The sequence below is a fragment of the Hyperolius riggenbachi genome, chromosome 6, assembly GCF_040937935.1.
Source record: "Hyperolius riggenbachi isolate aHypRig1 chromosome 6, aHypRig1.pri, whole genome shotgun sequence".
Lineage (NCBI taxonomy): Eukaryota > Metazoa > Chordata > Amphibia > Anura > Hyperoliidae > Hyperolius > Hyperolius riggenbachi.
The window spans coordinates 225,604,880-225,629,327 of NC_090651.1; the positions used below are offsets into that span (position 1 = coordinate 225,604,880).

General features: G+C 45.2%; 1 long non-coding RNA gene across 2 annotated transcripts in view; it reads right to left on the reverse strand.

Annotated features, from left to right (window-relative positions):
* Positions 1-23,760, reverse strand: part of LOC137521353 (uncharacterized) — a 95,839-nt gene extending 72,079 nt beyond the window's left edge. For both annotated transcript variants that reach the window (XR_011022106.1, XR_011022107.1), the window contains exons 1-2: positions 23,688-23,760; positions 22,515-22,601 (exon numbers count right to left, since the gene is read on the reverse strand). This is a non-coding gene — a long non-coding RNA (uncharacterized lncRNA). The remainder of the gene's footprint in view (positions 1-22,514; positions 22,602-23,687) is intronic.
* Between the last annotated feature and the right edge of the window lie 688 nt (positions 23,761-24,448).

Consider the following 24,448-nt stretch of genomic DNA (forward strand, 5'->3'; position numbering starts at 1 on the left):
TAGGGACTTGTAGGTCCGTTCTTATCCTTTATCCGTTCTCTTTTGTCCCCCTCTTCCTGTGCCTCTTTTGTCCCCCTCGGTCTCACCTCAGTTTGTGCCTCTTTTGTGTCCCTCTTTGTGACCTCATGTTCCCGTCTCATCTCTTTTCTCCCTATGCCTCTTTTGTCCGCCTCATTTCCCCCTATGCCTTTTTTATCCCCCTGTGTTACCTCTTGTCCTCTTCTGTCTCACCTCGTCCCCCTGCCCTAGCCAGATATAGGTGCCCCCAGTATAGGTATCCAGGCGTAGGTGCCCCCAGTATAGGTAGCCAGGTATAGGTGGTGCCCCACTATAGGTGGCTAGGTATAGGTGGTTCCAGCCCCAGTATAGGTAGTCAGGTATAGGTGGTGCCCCACTATAGGTAGCCTGTAGCCAGATATAGGTGGTACCCCAGTACAGAAAAAGTCCACTGTAGCGGGGTCACTCATCTGTCCCCCACGGTCAAGAGCTGATGCCACTCTTCTCTTAGTGCTGGAACACGGTGTGCTGGATAGTGAGCCACAGGCCCACAGCCAGCCCTTCCAGTGCTTTGGGGGGCCCAGGGCCCCCAGAAACCCTGTGTTATCACTCCCAATGGAAACCTGCAGCAAGTCTTCACTGTGAGCAGCAACACATGATTACTGCTGCTTGGACAACAAGAGGATTTCCTCAGCCTTTCCACCTCCCGGTCGACACTGGTCCAGACTGACGCGACTGAGCCAATTATCGGGGCTGATCGAGCCTGAACGGCTGACTGCGGGAGGACGGCGAGGGACTCGCACGTGTTTATGCTGCAGGAGGAAGCAGCGGGTAAGTATTCTCTTCATATATTTACAGCTCTGGTTTCCTTTAAAGATACATCAGTTCTTTGATGAGTAGCAAATAGCTCTGGCTTTGTCTCAGACATCAACGCAGACACTAATTATAGATTAAACGTGTGGTCCAGTGAAATTTGTGAAAGTTCATGCAGCATCCTTCCCTTGGGCAATCCTTCAAGTTATAAACTAGGTGCAGATTAAATCTAGGTCAACCAGAATTAGAACCTGTTTTCTCATTCAACCCACTGTCTACATTCACAAATGGGTTATCCACAATGTAACTAGTCTTGGTGGGGCAGAATCTTTCCTTAGGAAATTCAACAGACAGTTTCTAGGGATACATGACCTTCTATTCTCTCTTCCAGAGTTGAGCAGATCACAGCTTAAACAGTTTTAGCTACCGGCACTTGTCTTTGAGTACACCACCCTTTCTTAAATCAGATAAAGAAGCAAACTATAAAATTTGCTTGCTGAATTCTTCAACTGCTTTTAAGCCAGTTTTACCACTCTGTGGGTTTATGGAGCGTTTTAGTTATTCATGATTGTATTTCATGAGGTATTGACTAATTCATCACTAAAATCTGCAAATACTGGGGGCCAGTGGCGTAGCTAAGGAGCTCTAGGCCCCGATGCAAGTTTTACAGTGGGGCCCCCCAAGCACTCTATACATAACAATTGATACGGCACACAAAAATCTGCCAATGGCAACTACAGTGTCAGAGGTGCAAGAAGGGGATAGGGAACAGCTTGTTAATGATCATTACTATTAAAAGTATCTATAGAAGTTATTATTATGAGCACAGGACCAATAGAGAGCTAATACTGTAGTTGTAGAAGGGCCCCTTTGGCCCAAGGGCCCTGATGCGGTCGCTACCTCTGCACCCCTTATTGCTATGCCCCTGCTGGGGGCACATGTTGCTGTCTATGCTGGGCAGGTGGGCTACCAATCAAGGGGGCACATTTGGCTATGCTGGGGTGGGGACTGCTAATGCTGGGGGCACAGGGGCACATCTGGCTGTCTATGCTGAGAAGGGGGGTGGGGCAACCTCTGTGATGGGTATTTTTCTTTTTTTGGGGGGGAGGGGTGCAGTAGATCATTCTAAATCTTTCTGACTATGACTTTTTTGTAGGCCGCTTATACATGGGCGATGAATTCACCACCTGTCAGCTGCTCTCTTGCACCAGCCAGGCACTCGCTAGTGCTCGGTACCAGCGCCAGACAGGTGTCTACCACCTATGGAATCCGATCTGAGCTCAGACTTGGCATGTTGTGCACCTCCTCCTTATAACTCCACCACATGTCAGCGCTTGACACGCATGGTGTTACTACCGCCACCAAATTGGCTGTATTTAAAGTGCGCCTGGGACCCTGCGGTCCCCCGGTTGTATGGGGGCATTGGGAAGCCTCCCCGTGGCGCTCCTGGATAGTGCTATTGTAGTATGAACCAATTCCCGCAGGGCAACCGCTTTGCAGCACTGTTTTTTGACTCTGCATAAGTCGGCATGCGGGAAGCGAATGCATATTTGCATGAGCATTGCCACATGAATAGCCAATTAGGCCAAATTTGCTTAGCCAGTTATGTCAGGTGTTCACTTGGTGTTTAATGCACGCATTTAATTCTCTGTGTAGTAATTTATGAATGTCTCTCCTTTGGAGGCGGGTGGTGGGAGCCCTGGAGTGGGCTGTCTGCGCCTGTCCCCCCCCCCCCCCCCCCTTGGAGTGCAGTGTGTGAGCCAGCCCTGAGCTCCAAAGCTCGGTGCGACCCATGCTTCATTCCTTTCCTTTTTAAATGTGTTGCACCCAAGCTATGCTCAGTAGCAGAACGCAATGGACGTTAAGGTAAGTGCCTGTTTTTAAATATTGGGAGGTGGGTGCGGATGGCTCTCCCCGGCGCTGGCCACGCTTGGGGGGGTCGCCTGCGCCACCCAGCCTCCCCCTCCGGGGTGCTGCTGTGGTTCCCAGGCAGTGAGAGCGCCTGGGACCCCGCGGTCCCCAGGTTGTATGGGGGCATTGGGAAGCCTCCCCGTGGCGCTCTTGGATAGTGCTATTGTAGCATGAACCAATTCCCGCAGGGCAACCGCTTTGCGGCATTGGTTTTTGACCCTACATAAGTCGGCATGCGAAAGCGAATGCATATTTGCATGAGCATTGCCTCATGAATAGCCAATTAGGCCAAATTTGCTTAGCCAGTTATGTCAGGTGTTCACTTGGTGTTTAATGCACGCATTTAATTCTCTGTGTAGTAATGTATTTAAAGTGTACCTGAGATGAAAGCAATCTCAGGTACCACACTTACCTGGGTCTTCCTCCAGCCCCCTTGAGGCCACTCAGTCCCTCGCTTTCTCCCCGGGCGTCTCCTGTCACGCGCAATACTGCCCAAAAGACTGGCCGAGTCACGCTTCGTCGCGCATGCCAGGTGCGCTCCCCTGTTGCACTCCCGCAACTGGGAGCCTTCTGTACTTGCGCGCAGAACACTCCCAGGGACAGGCGTGCAACTCGGCCAGGCTTTCGGGCAGTATTGCAGGTGACAGGAGCCACCCGGGGAGACAGCGAGGGACTGAGCAGCCTCGAGGGGGCTTAAGGAAGCCCCAGGTAAGTATGGAACCTGAGATGACTTTCATCTCAGGTTCCCTTTAAACTGCACTCTTAATTACACTGGTGACGGTAGTACCAGCTTTGCTTGCGGATCTTCGCCAAAGTCATTTTCGCCTCGAAAATACCATTTACAATTTCGCTGAATTTTTGCGAAAATAAGCTTAAATTTCAAAAATAACTGCTATATTTCACGTGTTTAGCATGAAAATTTGACGATTGATAGGAACGTACGAACAGCGCGGGTTCGCGTTGAAACGTGAACATATATCGAGTTCGACGGGCCACCTGTACTACATCATTGGGCTAAACTTTGACCCTCTACAGTGGTTTGCAAAAGTATTCGACCCCCTTGAAGTTTTCCACATTTTGTCACATTACTGCCACAAACATGAATCAATTTTATTGGAATTCCACGTGAAAGACCAATACAAAGTGGTGTACACGTGAGAAGTGGAACGAAATTGATACATGATTCCAAACATTTCTTACAAATCAATAACTTCAAAGTGGGGTGTGCGTAATTATTCAGCCCCCCTGAGTCAATACTTTGTAGAACCACCTTTTGCTGCAATTACAGCTGCCAGTCTTTTAGGGTATGTCTCTACCAGCTTTGCACATCCAGAGACTGAAATCCTTGCCTATTCTTCTTTGCAAAACAGCTCCAGCTCAGTCAGATTAGATGGACAGCGTTTGTGAACAGCAGTTTTCTGATCTTGCCACAGATTTTCGATTGGATTTAGATCTGGACTTTGACTGGGCCATTCTAACACATGGATATGTTTTGTTTTAAATCTTTCCATTGTTGCCCTGGCTTTATGGTTAGGGTCGTTGTCCTGCTGGAAGGTGAACCTCCGCCCCAGTCTCAAGTCTTTTGCAGACTCCAAGAAGTTTTCTTCCAAGATTGCCCTGTATTTGGCTCCATCCATCTTCCCATCAACTCTGACCAGCTTCCCTGTACCTGCTGAAGAGAGGCACCCCCAGGGCATGATACTGCCACCACCATATTTGACAGTGGGGATGGTGTGTTCAGAGTGATGTGCAGTGTTAGTTTTCCGCCACACATAGCGTTTTGCATTTTGGCCAAAAAGTTCAGTTTTGGTCTCATCTGACCTTCTTCTACATATTTGCTGTGTCCCCCACATGGCTTGTGGCAAACTGCAAACGGGACTTCTTATGCTTTCTGTTAACAATGGCTTTCTTCTTGCCACTCTTCCATAAAGGCCAATTTTGTGCAGTGCATGACTAATAGTTGTCCTATGGACAGATTCCCCCACCTGAGCTGTAGATCTCTGCAGCTCGTCCAGAGTCACCATGAACCTCTTGACTGCATTTCTGATCAACGCTTTCCTTGTTCGGCCTGTGAGTTTAGGTGGAAGGCCTTGTCTTGGTAGGTCTACAGTTGTGCCATACTCCTTCCATTTCTGAATGATCACTTTAACAGTGCTCCGTGGGATGTTCAAGGCTTTGGAAATCTTTTTGTAGCCTAAGCCTGCTTTAAATTTCTCAATAACTTTATCCCTGACCTGTCTGGTGTGTTCTTTGGACTTTATGGTGTTGTTGCTCCCAATATTATCTTAGATAACCTTTGAGGTCGTCACAGAGCAGCTGTATTTGTACTGACATTAGATTACACACAGGTGCACTCTATTTAGCCATTAGCACTCATCAGGCAATGTCTATGGGCAGCTGACTGCACTCAGACCAAAGAGGGCTGAATAATTACGCACACCCCACTTTGCAGTTATTGATTTGTAAAAAATGTTTGGAATCATGTATGATTTTCGTTCCACTTCTAACGTGTACACCACTTTCATGCGGAATTCCAATAAAATTGATTCATGTTCGTGGCAGTAATGTGGCAAAATGTGGAAAACCTCAAGGGGGCCGAATACTTTTGCAAGCCACTGTACATCTCAGTCAGCAGACACATGGCAGCCAACTAGGCTGCACTCCCTCCTGGCTGATGCTGCTGCCTTTTATAAGGGGGAGCCCCCCCTTATAAAAGGCAGCAGCGTCAGCCATTTTCTCATTCTGTCTGCTGCTGCTATAGTGAGAGAAGGGAGAGACATTGGAGAGATAGGGAAAGCGTTAGTTAGGAGGTCTTGTTAGCTTGCTCCTTGCTGATATTTGTTGCTGAAAAGCACCACAAAAAAGCTCTTTTGAGAGCTAATGTTCTTGTGATGTGTTTTTGTGTGTGTGTGTGTGTGTGTGTGGCCCACTGACACTGCATATACCGCCCTGTCTGTCGCAGCAGGCCCTTGCTAATTGCTATACTGTGCCAGGCCCAGCTCATTCAGTGCATACTGCACCGGTGTGACTGCACATTGTATTATAATACCAGTCACTGCATACCTTTCACTGCATCTGTGTGACAGCACGCTGTTTTATATACCAGTCAGTGCATACCTTTTCACTGTGTCTGTGTGACAGCACACTGTTTTATATACCAGTCAGTGCATACCTTTTCACTGTGTCTGTGTGACAGCACACTGTTTTATATACCAGTCAGTGCATACCTTTTCATTGCATCTGTATGACTGCACATTGTATTATACCAGCAGTGAGCAGTCAGTACCTTTCACTGCATCTGTGTGACTGCACATTGTATTATACCAGCAGTCAGTGTATACCTTTCACTGCATCCGTGTGACTGCATATTGTTATATACCAGCAGTCAGTGTATACCTTTCACTTCATCTGTGTGACCGCACACTGTTTTACATACCAGTCAGTGTATACCTTTTCACTGCACCTGTGTGACTGCACATTGTATTATACCACTAGTCACTGCATACCTTTCACTGCATCTGTGCGACTGAACATTGTATTATACCAGCAGTCAGTACCTTTCACTACATCTGTGTGACTGCACATTGTATAATACCAGCAGTCAGTGTATACCTTTCACTGCATCTGTGTGACTGCACATTGTATAATACCACCAGTCACTGCATACCTTTCACTATATCTGTGTGACTGCACATTGTATTATACCAGTCAGTGCATACCTTTCACTTTAATGGATGGAAGACTTGCCCTCCATAACGGATTCTCGTTATAGGATCTCAAGTGTATTCGTCTCATCATTATACAGCAGTCAGTGCATAACTTTCACTGCATCTGTGTGACTGCACATTGTATAATACCAGCAGTCAGTGTACACATTTTCACTGCATCTGTGTGACTGCACATTGTATTATACCACCAGTCACTGCATACCTTTCGCTGCATCTGTGTGACTGCACATTGTATTATACCACCAGTCAGTACCTTTAACTGCATCTATGTGACTGCACATTGTATTATACCAGTCAGCGCATACCTTTCACTTGAATGGATGGAAGACTTGCCCCCCATAACAGATTCTCGTTATAGGATCTCAAGTGTATTCGTCTCATCATTATACAGCAGTCAGTGCATACCTTTCACTGCATCTGTGTGATCACAATGCGTATCACAATGAAGCAATGACCTATATGAGTGTGTTGGGGTGCACAACCAAGATAATAAGGTCATTGCTTCATTGTGGACAGACCAAATTCGATCAGCTGGACAGTCACTGTTGTTCTATCATTAAGCTACCTCAGCCTGACCATATGGGCTTGAAAACCGCCATCGCCTGCACTCTCGCCATCGTGCGCACCAGTCCAGCACGGCCACTACTACACAAACAGCTGTTTGCGGTACGTTACACAGTGAGTTTGGTCTGTCAATGTGAAGCTGTACACTAATTACACTACTTGATTGATGTATACACACACAAGATGTTTTAAAGCACTTTATGCCTCCAATTTAGCAATGCAATGTGATTTCTGCCTTTAAAACCCTGCTCTGCGTCAAATCCGTAATTTTCCCCGGGACTTTTGGTGTGTATCCCACACCGCCATGCCCCCCTCCAGGTGTTAGACCCCTTGAAACATCTTTTCCATCACTTTTGTGGCCAGAAACAGTGTTTGTAGTTTTGAAAGTTCGCCTGCCCATTGAAGTCTACTGCGGTTCGCATGGTTTGCACGAATGTGAACTTTTGCAGAAGTTCACGTTCGAGGTTCGCAAACCCAAAATCGGAGGTTCAAGCCATCTCTATTCTTAGCAGCAGAATTGACCCAAGAACCGTATAACTAAAATCAATCAGACAACAGACAGCCCCCTGAGAAGACTAGCTCTCTGACACACCAGCCTCTGTTGGTAATAGTTAGGGCCAGTGCACACCAAAAACCTCTAGCAGATCTGCAAAAGCAGATTTTCAGAACGATTCTAGGCATGTTGAGCGTTTTGCCGGCAAAATGCTCAAGCGCTAGCGCTTTTCAAAGCGCTAGGGTAATAAAAGGGTAATAAAAGTCTATGGGCCAGTTCTCATTTTCGTCAAAAACGCTAAACGCAAACGCGTAACCTGCACCATTTTCAGCTGATTTCCCGGCGATCGCGTTTTAGTGCTATAGAAGCGCAAAACGCGATCGCTAAAAAATCGCCAGGTGTGAATGGTGATTTTTTTTTGGCGTTAATCGCCAAAAAAAGCCAGAACAAAACGCTAACAAAATCGCTAGCGTTTTGCGATCAGCAAGTGTGAATGGGCCCTTAGAGAGGTTTTCTAAACATGCCTAGTGTTTTTTGGAGCGTTTGTGTAGCAGATTTCATATATTGTTACAGTAAAGCTTACTGAGTCAGAAACGCCTCAGAAATCTAAAAAATGCTGCAGCCCACGAGTTTGCGTTTGGGGTAAAAACGAACTGCTCTGGTGTGCACCAGCCCATTGAAATACATTAGCCAAGTGGTTTTCTATCCCAAGCATTTTTAAAAATGCTCACAAACCGCTCTGGTGTGCACCAACCCTTCATGGATGTTATAGGAGTAGAGAGAGCTTAGTTAGCTACTGCTCATTTATTTGCAGTCTACTTTGTGTTTGTGGTTTGAAAATCTCCACAAATACAAACTACAGCAAGCTGGATTGTACTTGTATTCTAAAACAAAAGTCTTTTTTAAAGCAGAACTGTAGTGAGAGGTATATGGAGACTGCCATATTTATTTCCATTTAAGCAATACCAGTTGCCTGGCTGTCCTGAAGATCAATTTGGCATCAGAAATATGCATGCAGCTAATCTTGTCAGATGCTCCCCCCCCCCCCCCCCCCCCCCCCGCTACTATCATTTTATGGGATATGTACCCTGCCTGCTTCTCCAGGACCTGACTTATGGGGGTGATGGTCACTCTGACTGAGCCGCTGCTCCCCTCTGCCACTGTAATAATACTGACACTTGATAAAATAATTTTTTTTATTCATATCACTATGTATATTGAGGCATTTAACAAACAAAAAAATAACAAATGTATACTTTTTTCCTATTGTAATTTTAAAATTGATTTTCTCCAAAACTATGAATAAATAATTTTTCCCACTTATACCCACTGTTCTCTTTAACATACTCTGCCAATTTGGTGATTCTATCTTGTAAGGGGACTTTTGCAATTTACCGTGAAAATCGCAGACATTAGGCGAAAATAAACGGTAAAATATTCGGGCGAATTTCCGCTTGTTGAAGTGAAAATTGTACCTATTTTGGCGAAAATTTGGCGAAAAGAATATTGGCATTTTCGCTCATCACTACGGTAGACAGGAAACTGAACTGCTCGGCAAGAGCATACTTCAGAATTCTGTCTGAATTCTGTCTAAAAGGGGTCAGGCCTCTTGCACACTGCAAGCAATTCAGATTCAGATTCCGCTTTTTAATCTGTTTTTACTTCCGATTCAGATTCAGATTTGCAGTTTGCTCCTTGCACACTGCAAATCTGAATCTGAATCGGAGGTAAAAACTGATTAAAAAGCGGAATCTGAATCTGAAATTCTTGCAGTGTGCAAGAGGCCGTAAGTAGATTGTGAGCCAAAAAAATGTGGGCACCCCTGGTCTAGCATTTCTGTATTATGTAAACTAATGTTTGTATTCTTATGTAGCCATAAAGCTATGTAAATCATTAATATCACTTGATAATTTTCTGGGTGTATTTTTGATATCTGGCTTTAGTGCTACAAGCAAGGTCAAATGCCTGTTTCTATGCTATGCATTCATCAAGGCTGAGGCTTCATAAGGGCTCCGACAGAGAGGGTTAACTTACCTATGTCGCTGCCAGTTCGACTATGAAGGCAGAATTATTGGTAAAGTGAAGGGCAGCATGCAGCACATCAGCAAGAAATTCCGACATAGGTAAGTTCATCCTGTCACGGCCCTGTCTCGCTCACTCTTCACTTTTTCACTGTTCTCGCTAGAGATGGCCCGAACCTCCGCAATAGACTTCAATGGGGAGGGGAACTTTGGAAACTAGAAACATTTAAGCTGGCCACAAAAGTGATGGAAAAGATGTTTCAAGGGGTCTAACATCTGAGTTTTTGCATGGGGGAGTGGGATACACGCCAAAAGTCCCGGGGAAAAATCTGGATTTGACGCAAAGCAGCGTTTTAAGGGCAGAAATCACATTGCATTCTAAATTGGAGACCGAAAGTGCTTAAAAACATCTTGCATGTGTATACATCAATCAGGTAGTGTAATTAGTGTATTGCTTCACACTGACAGACCAAACTCACTGTGTAATGCACCGCAAACAGCTTTGTGTAGTGACGGCCGTGCTGGACTGGTGTGCACCATGGCCAGAGTGCAGGCCATGGCGGTTTTCAAGCCCCTATGGTCAGGCTGAGGTAGCTGAATGACAGAACAACAGTGACTGAATGTCCAGCTGATCGAATTTGGTCTGTCCACAATGAAACAACAACCTTATCTATTTTCTTGGGTCAGGTGTGCCCCCAACCCCAACACACTCATATAGTCGTTGGTCATTGCTTCATTGTGATACGCAAGCCTCTTCACCGCGGCAAGGTAATGATCACGAAGGGGAATTGACACATGTACATGCCTTTTGTTTTGTTGTTGCAGTTGCAGCGCAGCCAGAAAAATTAGGCAGGCATGTACACGCACCAGAAAAATAATTATAGCGGCCGCTGCTAGCAGCAGCTTTAAAAATTCAGGAATCTGCCTGGAGTCCTGGTGGACCTTGTTGGTGGTGGTGGAGAAGGCAGTCAAGAGGCCTGCAGGCAGAGATGCTGTGTGGGGACCGACTTAATATTGGGGCAGGCAGTCACACGGCGTGCAGGCAGAGATGCTGTGTGCGGGGACTGACTTAGTGGCGGCAGCAGCCCCCCCCCCTTTTTCCCCGATTTTGAGTGTAGTATATAGGTAAGTAGGTATCTAGGTATCGATGCCCCCAGTATAGGTAGCTAACACAGTTGCCCCTGTATAAGGACTATAGTTGCCCCAGTATAGTTACTCCAATATAGTTAGTACAGTTACCCCAGTATAACTAGTACAGTTACCACAGTATAGCAAGTACAGTTAGCCCAGTATAGCAAGTACAGTTAGCCCAGTATAGCTAGTACAGTTACCACAGTATAGCAAGTATAGTTAGCCCAGTATAGCAAGTACAGTTAGCCCAGTATAGCAAGTACAGTTAGCCCAGTATAGCAAGTACAGTTAACCCAGAATAGCAAGTATAGTTAGCCCAGTATAGCAAGTACAGTTAGCCCAGTATAGAAAGTACAGTTACCCCAGTATAGCAAGTACAGTTACCCCAGTATAGCAAGTACAGTTAGCCCAGTGTAGCCAGTAGTTACCCCAGTATAGCTGCCCCAGTGTAGCTAGGAGAGCTTCCCTCTCCCCCGCGCGACTGCCGCTCCTGTTACCTTATGAGCGGGCGGTTGCTTCCTTCCTTATATTCCCCATAGCTCCTCTCCTCGTTGTAGCATCTTGTATTACAGCAGCGCTTCCTGCGCGGCTGCTGTAAGGAAGGGAAGGAAGCAGAGCAGCGGCTTCCTGTAGCGACGATCACCGTTACCATGGGAACCGCTGCCCCGCCTCCTTCCCTCCTTACAGCAACCGCACAGGAAGCGCTGCTGTAATAAGAAATGCTGCAAAGAGGAGAGGTTGGGGACCTCTGATCTAAGGTATTTACAGCGAGAAGGTGCGTTACTGCAGCTGATATCTGCTGATCCCTGCAGATCTGAGATAGAGATTTACACGAAACATTTTATAAATCATAAAATAGATACTCCTTAATAAGCAAGGACGAGGTGTGTGCAAGTCTAGTGTGTCGCAACATTATTACAGCATGTACCCCTTTTTGAAAGATGGGGTTTCCCCAGACACCCTGCTTTGAATAACATAATCTAAAAAGGGCACTGCAACGACATATAGTAGAATGTAATACATTAATCAGGATACCCAATTTTACATTTATTATCCTGGTTTCAGCTTCAAAAACACTTCCTATACGTATATACTGTATTGATGTAAAGTAGTATGTAGCTATTCCAGTGATGTTTAGCCTAGGCTATTTAGTTATGCAGTTTTCTGTCCTGGAGCACTCTGGGAGACCAGGTGTTATTTCTGCTCACACAACAAAACAAAAATTCCAAACTGGCTCCGTGCCAGTAGTAAAGATGTCGCCTCCTGTGATAAATTTAAGAATGTAATTCAGGGAGTGGAAAGATCTTACAGTGGGCAAACATTAACTAAATATTGTATAAATAAATAATCTAAAATATAAGCGCTTTAATCATTAAGTGACATTCAGTAAGGTTCCTCTTTAAGCACTTAAGCCTATCTGGACTAATATGTTCGTCCAGGTAGGCTGTGCCGCTGTCAGTGTGCGGTGTGCGTGATCGTGCGCGCTGCCGCGCACGATCCCGCTGCCTGCCGTTAGCCCCCCAATCAATGAATGGGAATATACTTCCCATTCATCGATCCCTGTCCCCCGCAGAAAAACCGACGGTCTCTTATCAGAGACCGCTGTATTTCTGCAAAAAATAAAGTCGTCCTCTTTCTACTTCCTGGAAGCGTGATTGTACGCTTCCAGGACTTTGACTGTGGCCATCTTGAGGCCAAATTGTATACTACACCCACATGTATTTTTTAATAAATAAATAGATTCTATTACATTTAAAAATTAGCTGTTTACTTCCCACACCCAAAAATGCCCCAAATCAAATTTTTAATAAAAAAAAAAAATTACAATAAAAAAACAACAACTTAGATTTTGAACTTTTTAAATATGCATGTCAAGAGAGTATGTTAACCCATTGGCGTTCCGTCGTTTTCACTTGAGAAATGTTCACCTCCCATTCATTAGCCTATAACTTTATCACTACTTATCACAATGAACTGATCTATATCTTGTTTTTTCCGACACCAATTAGGCTTTCTTTGGAAGGTACATTTTGCTAAGAGCCACTTTACTGTAAATGTATTTTAACAGGAAGAATAAGAAAAAAACGGAAAAAATTCATTATTTCTCAGTTTTCAGCCATTATAGTTTTAAAATAATACATGCCTCCATAATTAAAACTCACGTATTGTATTTGCCCATATGTCCCGGTTATTACACCGTTAAAATTATGTCCCTATCACAATGTATGGCGACAATATTTTATTTGGAAATAAAGGTGCATTTTTTCCGTTTTGCATCTATCACTATTTACAAGTTTAAAATAAAAAAAATATAGAAGTATTTCATCTTTACATTGATATTTAAAAAGTTTAGACCCTTATGTAAATATTTACATTTTTTTTTTATTGCAATGTTTTTTTTTTTTAGATTAAACATTTTATTTGGGTAGTTTTGGGAGGGTGGGATGTAAACATGTGATTTATAATGCAAATGTGTGTTTGAATTTAATTTTTTTTACTTTTAGTTGTAGTTTTACTTTTTGGCCACAAGATGGCGGCCATGAGTTTGTTTACATGACGTCACTCTAAGCGTAACACACGCTTAGAGCGACGTATGGGGTACGTTACAGCCAGAAAAAGCAAAGCTTCCGACAGAAGCTGTCACTTTTTCAGCAGGGGAGAGGAATCAGTGATCGGGCACCATAGCCCGATACACTGATTGCCTGGCTAACGAACCGCGGGCCGGGAGCGCGCGTGCACGCGCGCGATCGGCCGCGGTAGCGCGCATGGTTCCTGGACGTAGTTTCTACGTCCAGGAACCAAAATAGGTTAATATAATTTTTGTAATTATAGACCTATAAATAGTGATGGACGCAAATTGAAAAAATGCACCTTTACTTCCAAATAAAATATTGGCGCCATAAATTGTGATAGGGACATAATTTCAATGGTGTAATAACCGGGACAAATGGGCAAATAAAATACATGGGCTTTAATTACGGTAGCATGTATTAATGTAAAACTATAATGGCCATAAACTGAGAAATAATGATTTTTTTTCCATTTCTTTCTTAATCTTCCTGTTAAAATGGATTTAGAATAAAATAATCTTTAGCAAAACATACCCTCCAATGAAAGCCTAAATGGTGGCGGAAAAAACAAGATATAAATCATTTCATTGTGATAAGTAGTGATAAAGTTATTGGCGAATGAATGGGAGGTGAAAGTTGCTCAGATGCAAAAAATTAACAACCCTGTTAGCTTAAAGCGGTCTAACACCCAGCATTACAACTTTGCTTTAAAAGATTGCTTACAGCTTAGAAACTATTATGCCAGATTTTTTTTAAAGCAGAAATTCACTGAATGGGTTAAACATGACATTTTAGTTTTGCATTTAGTTGATGTTTAGATCTGTGCTGATGTTTAGATACAAATGTATCTTTGTTTGGAATGCAAATAGAGCTCTGAAAAGCCTGTCTGGGAAGCCCTCTGTGCTCTCTCAGAGAGGTGTTTGTTTATTTACATTGTAAATAGATACATTTGTATCTAAACCTCAGCACAGAGGAGGATTTCTAGCTAAATGCAACACTAAAATATGTTTAATCCATTCAGTGAATTTCTGTTAAAAAAAAATGTATGGCATAAAAGTTTCTAAGCTGTAAGCAATCTTTTAAAGCAAAGTTGAAATGCTGGGTGTTAGACCACTTTAAGTGGTTAAGTACCCCTTGACATATATTTTTGATACCAATATTTGCCATAATTGTAAACTTATTTTTTAAACATTCCTTAAAGGACAACCTGGGTGACATGTGGCATGATGAGACATTCATGTGTATGTACAGTGGCAATCACACAAATATCTATGGTGTGTTCCTTTTTTCTTTCTCTGCCTTAAAGAGTTAAACATCAGAATCAGTTTATTTCGCCAAGTACAACTGGGGTTGTACCCAGAATTGGTTTTGGCACTTCAGGGTCGGCAATAGTACAGTAAGCATAAAGTGACGCAGTAAACACAGAGTACAGTGGTACAATAAAAACCAGTGGTACAGTAAGCAATACCACAAGTATACAGTAGATCCAGAAAATTATACAAAGTTATACATAGATAAGAGATACGAAAAGAAAGTCCAAGGAGAGGGACCAGGGGGTAATCCGCTGCCGTCTAGGCACTCAAACACTTTGCAGTGACACTTGAATCAGACTGTCCTTGGGGAGAGAGTAAGAAAGAGAGTGTCTCCTTGGGGTTGCGGCGGAATCTGGCCGATTGGTGTTTGGTTGGTGTTCTGGTTGGCTGGCTGGCCGAAAAAGTCCCATGTGAGTTTCCTGTATGCGATAAGGGTGGCATGACTGGTGTGGAAGATGACTGGTGTGCTGGCAACTTGAGGATCCAGGCCACACCTAAATTTAGCACCTGGTTGCAGCCTAGTATGGAGAGATCGGGGGCCTGGTTTCCGAACCAAACAGCAATGGCGGCTGAGGAGACCGCGGACCCCTGGGAGGCTGCGCCAACTGTTGTGGCAATCCAGGATAGAGTGCAGGCTGGCAGGATCTGGCATGGAGCAGAGTGGCAGGGCTGGCAGGGTCTGGCATCGAGCAGAGTGGCAGGGCTGGCAGAGTCTGGCGTGGAGGAGGATGGCAGGGTACACTTGCCTTGTCCTGGAGCAGGTCCTCTGGTGAATGGAGCCGGGCAGCTGTGATTTCCTCCTCCTAGTTGGATCCAGGGCTGTGCTGCCGATGCTTGCTCCTGATCAGCTGGTAGATGGGACTGAAGCCGTGCCGCTGTTTCTCTGCTTTGCTCAGTGCGGCGGCATGGAACCCTCCATCAGGCACAGAAAGGCTTCCATGGCACGTGGCGGTGGTGGGAATCCAGTCGGCAGTGAGTGGATGACCAGAGGCAGCGGTACAGGGAGGGCAGCATGGCACCCTGGCAGGCCAGCTGATCAGCACGTGGCTTGATCAGCTGGCAGCCGGATCAGCTGGCTGCACAACGGCGGTGTCTGCATGTCCCGTCTGCGAGCCCACATCGCCGCAAGTGAGGAAGGAGGTCCTGACAACCGAGCTTCAGTAGCAACGCAGCTGCATGAAGCACAGATCCAGCTGCGGGGCCAGCCTCAGCAGCGTTGCATGGGGTCAATCAGATGGTGTCTCCCACGTGGCGAGCCGGTCCTCAGAGTAAGCGATGGGGAGCCGGAGCCTGGGAAGCGAGCAGACCACACTCTGCGGCGATGGAGTAAGGGAGCTGGAGGGAGCCTCTGCTGTGAACCATGGCCAGGGGGGAACCCAGGAAAGGAGAAAAAGAGAAGTTATTGCCGGATCCCTGAGGCCCGTGGCTTCCTATCCAGGCGCCATCAGGTATGCAAGTTTCTGTCCAGGTCGGACTAGGTCAGACTATAGCATAACCCTCACTGATAAGTAATTATAGCTTCTGAGAGCAGGAAAGAGATAAAGAGGGTGAATAATTCATAGATTTGAGCTCTGACATACTTCAATGAAGGTGTCATTGAGCAGAAACAATGAAACAGTACCAGCTTAAAAACTAGATGTAAATATAAAATAAAACTGTGGGATATCTAAAAAAAAAGTCATTTTTAGGAGGAGGATAGATACAATTGTTTTCCTCATCAGTTTATTTTCACCACAGATGTCGTTTAATGCCTTAAATGAGCTAAAAATAATTATTTAGGTTTATTTACACTTACAATTTGTTGACGATTTTTTTTTTTTTTTGCCATTCATCAGTTTCCAAAATGAATGGCAAAAAAATATAGCATACACCACAATATTGTATGGTTTCCACTTGAAACTCTTGAAATAGTTAAGGTTAAATATTTTGTTATATTTTCCTGCTGACTACAAAAATTCTTTATAGTTTACTGCAACAATATTGTTCATCTAATTTCTTTTCACATATCCTAAATAAGTGTACTTTTTTGTTTTCTTTATATGTAGTCTGATAAAGCAGCTTGCCTCTTTGGCTTTTCAGTCCTCTGCATGACATGTAGTGCTGTGGAAGATGTCAGCGCCATATAAATACAAAGTAATAATAATTAATGGAGCTCCAAATCTAATGGATGTGTGACACATTCTGACATTTAGCAAATGTCCACCCAAGTCACCTCTATAAAAAGGCCATTATCTGTTTATCATAGTTGCTAGGGTTTATCTCTCCATAAACAACTATTTACATAAATACAAGATAAGGGCAGCTAAACCTTAGCACTGTGTGATAAGTGACAGCAAATGACAAATCTAGGAGCTCTTCCCTGGGGAGATAAGTGTGCTTTATGAGAGGCTATCGGTACTAGATATGGTCAGATAATCAGTTACTTTCTTTACCTTGATAAACCCTCTTCCCTCTGCTATGCCAGCAACTTGCTCGCCATACGAAAAGTTCTACAATATTTAAGTGTAAAGACCCGTTTCTACTATGTACGGATATTCAGCATTTCCCCACATCCGAGGCAGACAGGGAAATGCAGCCTATTCCATACAACCAGTAAATGCAGATTCTCAAAATAATGAAACACCAAAACCGCCACAAAGCCCGCACCACCCTCCCACCCGCCACAGAGCCCTGCTGCCCAACACCACAACCTCCACAAAGCCCCGCCGCCCAACACCACAACCACCGCAGATCCCTATCACAGAGCCCCAACACCACAACCACCACAGAACCCTGTTACAGAGCCCCAACACCACAGCCGCCAGAGTCCCGCCGCCCAACACCATAGAGCCCTCGCCACCCAACACCACAGCCGCCACAAAGCTCTGCTGCCCAACACCACAACCGTCACAGAGCCCCGGTGCCCAACCCTACAAGCGCCAAAGAGCCCTACCATTCAACACCACAACCGCCACAGAGCCCCAACACCCCAACCTCAACAGAGCCCCGCCACCCCAACACCACAGAGCCCCGCCACCCCAACACCACAACCTTTACAGAGGTCCAACACCACAACCTCCACAGAGCCCCACCACCCAACAACAGAACCTTTACAGAACCCCAACACCACAGCTGCTACAGAGCCTTGCTGCCCAACACCACAGAGCCAGCGCCACCCAACACCACAGCCACCACAGAGCCCCGCTGCCCAACACTACAGCCACCACAGAGCCCCGTCACCCAATATTACAACTGCCACAGAGCTCCGTCACCCAATACCACAACTGCCACAGAGCCCCGCTGCTCAACATCACAGCCACCACAGAGCCGCGCCACTCAGCACCACAGCCGCCACAGAGCCCCGCCGCTCAACACCACAGCCGCCACAGAGCCCCGCCGCTCAACACCACAGCTGCCACAGAGCCACGCCACCCAACACCACAACCAGCAGTGCCCCACCACCCAACACCACAACTGCCACAGAGCCCAACACTACAAGCGCCACAGAACCCTACCACTCAACACCACAACCGCCACAGAGCCCCAACACCACAACCTCAACAGAACCCCACCACCCAACACCACAGCCGCCACAGAGCTCTGCCGCCCAACACCACAACCGTCACAGAGCCCCGGTGCCCAACACTACAAGCACCAAAGAGCCCTACCACTCAACACCACAACCGCCACAGAGCCCCAACACCACAACCTCAACAGAAACCCACCACCCCCATCACCACAACCACCACAGAGCCCCGCCACCCAACACCACAACCTTTACAGAGCCCCACCACCCAACACCACAACCTCCACAGAGCCCCACCGCCCAACACCAGAACCTGTACAGAACCCCAACACCACAGCTGCTACAGAGCCCTGCTGCCCAACACCACAGAGCCCCGCCGCCCAACACTACAGCCACCACAGAGCCCTGTCACCCAACAACACAACTGCCACAGAGCCCCGCCGCTCAACATCACAGCCACCACAGAGCCCCACTGCTCAACACCACAGCCGCCACAGAGTCCTGCTGCTCAACACCACAGCCGCCACAGAGACCCGCCACCCAACACTACAACCAGCAGAGCCCCACCACCCAACACCACAACCTCCAAAGAGCCCCACTGCCCAACCCCAGAACCTTTACAGAGCCCCAACACCACAGCTGCCACAGAGCCCTGCTGCCCAACACCACAGAGCCCCATCACCCAACAACACAACTGCCACAGAGCCCCGCCGCTCAACACCACAGCTGTCACAGAACCCTGCTGCCCAACACTACAGCCACCACAGAGCCCCGCCACCCAACACCACAACGGCCATACTGCCCAACACCACAACCATCACAGAGCCCCGCCACCCAACACTACAACCGCCACAGAGCCCCGCCACCCAACACAACTGCCATAGAGCCCCACCGCCCAACACCACAACTACCACAGAGCCCCACCATCCCAACTGCCACAAAAACCCGCTGCCCAACACCACAACCACCACAGAGTCCTGCCACCCAACACCTCAACCACCCCAGAGCCCCACCACCTAACACTACATTCTTAATTTGTTGTCCAAAGACAACTATATACAAGGGCTATGTTCTATGTCTAAACATTGGAAGACCTGCACGGAGGATATTGTATTAGTCAAAGTAGGAAAGTATGAGGATATGCACTAGAACTTTTTTGGTCTCTTAAATTAGGAAGAGGCATAGCTTATATAATGTTGGAGATGTGAGGGATGAAGGAGAGGTCTCAGTAAAAGGAGGGAATGTTATGCTGCACGGGGCATGTAAAAGTAATTTGGGGCCTCAGGGGTCGTCGCGACTCAGAGGGGGAATAGTATTTAATGCCGCCGGAGAGTTTATCTTAGGTGATAATTTTTCATCTTCTATTTACAGTACCGTTTCAGTACTCTGCAATTGAAAAAGTACCAAAAAGTAGTTAAAAAAGCACTATCAAAATTATTTTGAGTATTTTCTTGCTTGCTAGTGGTTTAAAAGGCATTTTATTGAGAAGTTTGAAAATATCACCTAGGAGAAAACTCAGGAGAAAATGTTAATTGCATATGGTCCAGAATCTGTGCATTTCCATACACTTTTTACCAGTAGCAGGTCCGGATTTACTATAAGGCTCTGTAGGCACGTGCCTACAGGTGCCCGATGGAGAGGTGGCTCTCTTTTTCATTCTCTATTCAGAGTCCCTATTTGGAGCGTAAATGAGACGTTATTCACCCAGCTCTCAACATTCCACTGAGGAGACCTCTCTTCAGTCAGGGGCACCTCAAGCCACCTAATACAAAGGATCCTCTGGCTACCTAATACTAAAGGGCACCTGTAGCTACCTATAACGGGCAAGGGAAGTAAGGGAGAAGTGATTACACACTTGCGGTGCATTTAAACAGGCAGGAGTTTGTAGGTTCATGGAGGGCGAAGTCTAAGGTGCTAGGAGATCTGTGCCTGTAGGCTTCTATGAGGTAAATCCGGGCCTGACCAGTAGGGCCCATTCACATTATGAGGTTTATTCACAAAACTTATGTCATGAATTAACCTTTTCTTACTTAATGTTTTCAACACCTTCCAACCCCCAAAAAATCACTCACAATAACTTATTTATTAATCTAGATATCACTTTTCACATTTAATTTATTTATTTATTTTTTCCTTTTTGTTGCTTAAAAGTTTTTAAATAGAGAAGGTGAAAAACTATAGGGCTTGATTCAGTAACGATAGCGCAGCATAACAGCACGAGTTAGCTACTGTTGCACACTAGTGAATCAGCGTGCCTTAATGAGGGCTCCCTGCATGCTACATGCTCTAGTGGCAGCGGAGCGTGCGTAACCAGGCTCAATCAGTGCATGCTATGCTGCGGTATTGTAGCATAGCAAACACTAGCAAGTTAACGCCTGCTCCACTCCTCCCATCCTGAGCCCCTTCGGGTCCAAGTCACATTAAAGGATCCATGCACTCTGATTGGCCCAATAGGCTATCTGTCAAGGGCCAATAGCCTGGGGGCCCCCCTGACACCTTCCCCCCATTACAGCATATTCACCCCTCTGGGCTCCTGAGTCAGCTGCTGCCCTCCCCCCAGATCTCCCCTCTCAACTTTACTGTACACCCGGGGGCCCCTACATCATTTGTCAGCCTAGCAACTTACCTAACCCAGGTGCGCTGCTCCATTGGTCCATGCACTCTCATCTTTATCCTCGCAGGACCACCTCTCCTCAGTGACCCGTTGCATGTTATTGCCTACTGACCTGCGATAGGACATGGAGAAGGGGCAGTGATCAGGGATGAAGACGTGGAGAATGGATGGAGCAGCGCACTGGGGCATTGAGCTGCTATGCTGATAAAACTTTGCAGAGGTCCTGGGGAGCACAAGCCAAGGGGAGACCTGGAGGGCCCAGCAGCACTTGGGGCCCTCAAACAACTGTCCCTTTGCCTCCCTGTCGGTATATAGATCAGAGCTCTGACAGAAGCATCAGGCTCCCATCGGAGCTCTGACAGAAGCATCAGGCTCCCATCGGTACACGATCTGTTCTTGCTGTCCAGTGTCCACGGTCTGTTAGTGTTACTTTCTTACTGTGCTTCTATCTATTGTTTTATTGTAGTATTATCTATTGTCTTACTGTGTTTTTATCCACTTGTCTTGCTTTGCTCTTAGTTTGTATGTGCCAAATCCAATTCCGGGCATGACCCAGTCATGCTTGGCGAAATAAATGATTCTGATTCTGATTCTGATTGCAAAAACCATTGGGAAACTTCCCTGCACCAGGGAGGATTCTCATTGGTGACCCTATCAGAATCCTCCCTGGTGCTAAAAAGTATTCCCATTAGTCGTTTGCAAACCAATGGGAGCCTAATGCTTCTGCCGGGGCTCCATGGGCGTCGCTACACTGGTTGGGGCACTAGCCACTCCTGGGAATCACTGTGCTTCATCTCAAAGTGGAACCATTAAAGCGGCCAAGGCCGCCTATAGCTCTATGGTATCCATCAAATAGTCAAAGAAATATGGCAATAAAGGTCATGTAGGGAGACATATAAAATATATAAAGCCGGTGGAAATATCAAAAACCAAAATCAGTTACGTATCAACATATCTAATTCAGATATAGCGATATCTTATTTAAGTCAGCAACCATGACAGAGTGATTCAGTACCATGACAGGTCAAAAAGGAAAGTGTTACAGGAATAAATCACATTATAGGTCTAGTGAAGATGATGGTATCGAGGGGCCTAATCCTCTATGGGGTGGAGGTGTCTCCTGAACTAAAGTCCCCTGAAGTATTTCTTTATGTTTCACTATCTAGAAACTCATACCATTGAGCCCACATGATTATGTATTTTTCTATTTCTTCTGAAGTAGTGTGTCTCATCTCCTCCATTTTCTCTATCTGCGCTATTTTTTGGAACCAGAGAATTATTGAAGGCGGGTCAGATGATTTCCATTGAAGTGGGATACAAGACTTGGCTGCATTCAGCAAACATTTAACCAAAGAGTTTGTGTAAGATCTAATGCTGTCCCTAGAGAGATGTAAGAGAAATATCTCAGGTTTCAACTCAAGGTCTTCACTCAATAGATTTAATCAGGAAATGTACCTGGGACCAAAATGGGACAATCAGGGTGCAGTGCCACCAGATGTGTAATAGAGTTCCTCCCGTTTCCTTGCACCTCCAGCACAAATCAGGGACCCTAGGAAAGAATCTGTGTAATAGAAAGGGAGTCCTATACCAATGCGATATCAATTTAAAGTTTAGTTCCTGAATTAATACACCCACTGAGCTTTTACTTGCCATTATGCATACTTTTTTCCCAATCCTCATCATCAAAAGTTACATTCAACCTATGTTTTCAGGCCTCTTTAAACAAAAATGTTGGATGCTGTGTAACGTCCAGAAGTGACTTGTATAATCTAGAAATTACGTTTCATTGTGGAGTCTTTTGTAAAATCAGAGTGTCAAAATCAGTAGTTTGAAGAGATGCTACTTCGAACAGACCTTTTGATGAACAATAGCTTCTCAATTGTGGAGTTCCTCTTTAACGGTTTCCATGCTTCAGCAAATGTACAGTGAACAGGATAGGGTCTGTAAAAAAAACTCTCCATGTCAGCCTGAATCAATTTAGGTGTTACGTAAACCAAGGGTCTTATCTATTTTCCATAAATACCTCACAACCCTTGTAAGATCCCTTGTAATTTATGTATCTGGATGCCACTTATATTTACATAAAAAGTATTTCTCTACCTCCTTCCTGCCTGTAAAATACAAGCTCTAGTCTCCAGCAATGCTTAGCTATGAAGATAAGTAATTATACAGTGTTTCTCTCCCTTCTGCCTCTTCTCCTTCCCCTTGCTTGTAGAGTCGTCAGACACAGGCTGGGGACTGGAATGTTTTGTCTGTGATCTGTCCACACATTAGCAGCTTGCTAGCAAGTAAGAATTAATGCCACCCAGCTATCCAAGTACATCTGTAGGTAACTGTCCTTCTATAATAGCACCATCATTTGGACAATCTGCTCTAAAACATCTAAGTTCTGTTTGATGTTTACATCTGGTTCCTATCATTGCTGAACTAGTTAGATTTAATTTTATCACCTGACTTAGGCAAAAAAAAAAAATCTAACGCTTGCCATACAAACATTGATTTTGAGCACCCAAATGGGCCCCACCAGCTAGCCATCGTGCCCCCCAAAAATTTGAAGTTGGAGCCACCACTGTGAGGCTCTAAAAGATATATAACCATGCTTGCCCCCAGCGGTGAGCGGCGGTGTCACCAGTGGCAAAAGACCAGAGACAGACACAGAAGACATGTGAGTAGAGCAGGAACGAATGGAGACAACAGCTTAGTGAGAACGGACACTGTCCATTCCCATAGGCTTCCATTGATTCCATGGGCAGTTTTTTTTTTAGCAAGTACAGTGTGAACTCAGACAGTCTTCTGTCTGTCATAGTTAGAAGGTTCTCCTGCTGCCTTGGCTCAAAAATCTATATGTTTATATTTCACATTAATCTGTCTTCTGCTAGCGTTGACTGATTTTCCATAGCTAAGTAGTATTATTATAGATCTGTATTACAGATAGAGCTATGCTAAGACGCCTGGTTTATGATGCATATTCTAAAAATAACTAAGAAATAGTTAACAACACTTTACTAATGAATACTATTGTGTCACCTCCTCTTCCTGTTGAATATATCTGTATATATAGATACTGGTTAGGCCACTGACAGAATGCAAAACGGTTCCCTGGAAACACAGAGCAATACTTCCCTCTAGTGGCCATCATGAACATCACCTGTTACAATTCTGCTTACATTTTCAGCTAGTACTTTACATTTATTTCCTGAAATTATGGCACTGTATCCACAAACAAAATAGCTCATGATTTTTACAATTGCTGATTAATAAAGTGTCAACATTTTCAATGGCACTGTAGAAATACATATCTTACAGTATTCCTAGGCAACAGAGTAGCAGAGTGGCTGGCACTTTTGCTTTGCAGTGCCAGAGGCCCAGAATGTTCTACTATGTTTTTTTGTTTGTTTTTAAACTGTTATCAAAAGTGTCATTGGCTGTTACAGGCAAACGTTAGTTTTGCATTGGTGTAGGTTATCACGGTACATTTGTAAATGTACAGAAAGCAAAAGTCTATTTTGACTATCAAGACTTGTTTTATACATAATAATATAGTAGGCAAATAGAATATAAATGACATGGAATCTGCCAGTGGTACATCATTGATAACATACAGTGGGTTGCAAAAGTATTCAGCCCCCTTGAAGTTTTCCACATTTTGTCATATTACTGCCACAAACATGAATACATTTTATTGGAATTCCACATGAAAGACCAACACAAAGTGGTGTACACATGAGAAGTGGAACGAAAATCATACATGATTCCAAACATTTTTTACAAATAAATAACTGCAAAGT